Source organism: Styela clava, chromosome 2, assembly GCF_964204865.1.
Source record: "Styela clava chromosome 2, kaStyClav1.hap1.2, whole genome shotgun sequence".
NCBI classification, from domain to species: Eukaryota; Metazoa; Chordata; class Ascidiacea; order Stolidobranchia; family Styelidae; genus Styela; species Styela clava.
In genome coordinates this window covers 28,311,929-28,314,428 of record NC_135251.1, presented here as the reverse complement: position 1 = coordinate 28,314,428, position 2,500 = coordinate 28,311,929, and the positions used below count along the sequence as shown (strand labels likewise).

The following is a 2,500-nucleotide window of genomic DNA, read 5'->3' as shown; positions in this document are numbered from 1 at the left end:
AGCTTTGCAACCATACTTCCCCCGGAACCCAAAGACTTTGGTTTCCCGGAAGCTGCCGGAAAGGTCGTCATGGTAACGCCTCCCGATCGCTAGTTGGCATCGTTTATAGTCAGAACTAGGACGGTATCTGATCGTCTTCGAACCTCTGACTTTCGCTCTTGATTAAAGAAAACATTCTTGGCGAATGCTTTCGCAGTAGTTCGTCTTCCGCCGATCCAAGAATTTCACCTCTAACGGCAGAGTACGGACGCCCCCGTCTGTCCCTCTTAATCATTACCTCGTGCTCCGAAAACCAACAAAATAGAACCGAGGTCCTATTCCATTATTCCATGCAACACTATGCAGGCGAACAGCCTGCTTTGAACACTCTAATTTTTTCAAAGTAAACTTATCGGCCACCGCCGACACTCAGTCAAGAGCACCGACGGAGAACCGAAGGTGAGGCGAACGCAACCAGTGACACGCCTTGCGACGGACCGGCGGCGCTCGCCCAAAATCCAACTACGAGCTTTTCAACCGCAACAACTTTAGCATACACTGTTGGAGCTGGAATTACCGCGGCTGCTGGCACCAGACTTGCCCTCCAATGGATACTCGTTAAGAGTTTTAGGATGTACTCATTCCAATTACAGGGCCTCGTTAGAGTCCTGTATTGTTATTTTTCGTCACTACCTCCCCGTGTCGGGAATGGGTAATTTGCACGCCTGCTGCCTTCCTTGGATGTGGTAGCCGTTTCTCAGGCTCCCTCTCCGGAATCGAACCCTGATTCCCCGTTACCCGTTATCACAAAGGTAGGCACGTAGCGTACCTTCGACAGTTGATAGGGCAGACACTTGAATGATACGTCGTCGGTGCAGAGACCGTACGATCCGCGTGGTTATCCAGAGTCATCAAACGTCACAGGACGAACCCGGTCGGTTTTGATCTGATAAAAGCGCGCCTCCCGAATTCGGCGCTTAATGCATGTATTAGCTCTAGAATTACCACAGTTATCCACTTCGCTTACGAGACCAAATAAACCAAGACTGATTTAATGAGCCATTCGCAGTTTCGCTTTACGAGAACTCGTACTTGCACCTGCATGGCTTAATCTTTGAGACAAGCATATCACTACTGGCAGGATCAACCAGATAGCTGCGACAGCTGCGCTCGGCCCTTGCTGGGCCGCCCGGCGCGTGCTCGTCGCTTTCGTTTAAGACCGAGGCGATCGCCTGCGGCCGTACTCAGCTTCGACAGTCGCTGGCCGCGACGTCCACGCTCTCGCCGGCAGTGCCAGGCGGAGCGATTTGCGTTTTTTCTTTGCTCGCCCTCTCTCGGGCTCGATCCATTCAGTTTCGCACAAACAAGAGCTCTGCCGGCCGCCTGCAGCGGTGCCTAAAACCCGGGCATAACAATGCGATCGTTCTGCTAGGCCGACAAGCGCTCAAGCCAGACGCTCGATCGAACGCCCCCTACATATTAGTCGAGACAACGGCTCGCTCATTAGCATCGCGTTTGTACTTTAACTTTTTTCGGCTCGGCTTCTTTCGACGCCGATGCCGGCGACGCAGCACTCTCTCGCCCGCCAGCCACCGAGAAAAGGGTGCGCTCCGACCGGCCCCGCACCGCTCTTTCATGGCTCATTCGAGTTTACTGTCTTTCGCTCTGACATGCCTTACCTAGGGTTAGGTTAGTATGCTTGCACGTTTGTACTTTAACTTTTTTTGGCTCGGCTTCTTTCGACGCCGATGCCGGCGACGCAGCACTCTCTCGCCCGCCAGCCACCGAGAAAAGGGTGCGCTCCGACCGGCCCCGCACCGCTCTTTCATGGCTCATTCGAGTTTACTGTCTTTCGCTCTGACATGCCTTACCTAGGGTTAGGTTAGTATGCTTGCACGTTTGTACTTTAACTTTTTTTGGCTCGGCTTCTTTCGACGCCGATGCCGGCGACGCAGCACTCTCTCGCCCGCCAGCCACCGAGAAAAGGGTGCGCTCCGACCGGCCCCGCACCGCTCTTTCTTGGCTCATTCGAAATTACTGTCTTTCGCTCTGACATGCCTTACCTAGGGTTAGGTTAGTATGCTTGCACGTTTGTACTTTAACTTTTTTCGGCTCGGCTTCTTTCGACGCCGATGCCGGCGACGCAGCACTCTCTCGCCCGCCAGCCACCGAGAAAAGGGTGCGCTCCGACCGGCCCCGCACCGCTCTTTCATGGCTCATTCGAGTTTACTGTCTTTCGCTCTGACATGCCTTACCTAGGGTTAGGTTAGTATGCTTGCACGTTTGTACTTTAACTTTTTTTGGCTCGGCTTCTTTCGACGCCGATGCCGGCGACGCAGCACTCTCTCGCCCGCCAGCCACCGAGAAAAGGGTGCGCTCCGACCGGCCCCGCACCGCTCTTTCTTGGCTCATTCGAAATTACTGTCTTTCGCTCTGACATGCCTTACCTAGGGTTAGGTTAGTATGCTTGCACGTTTGTACTTTAACTTTTTTCGGCTCGGCTTCTTTCGACGCCGATGCC

The 2,500-nt window shown here is 53.8% G+C and overlaps 1 non-coding gene across 1 annotated transcript in view; it reads right to left on the bottom strand.

Annotated features, from left to right (window-relative positions):
- Positions 1 to 1,133, bottom strand: part of LOC144420309 (small subunit ribosomal RNA) — a 1,810-nt gene extending 677 nt beyond the window's left edge. Inside the window, exon 1 of the ribosomal RNA XR_013474662.1 lies at positions 1 to 1,133. This exon is cut by the window's left edge and continues 677 nt beyond it. This is a non-coding gene — a ribosomal RNA (small subunit ribosomal RNA).
- Between the last annotated feature and the right edge of the window lie 1,367 nt (positions 1,134 to 2,500).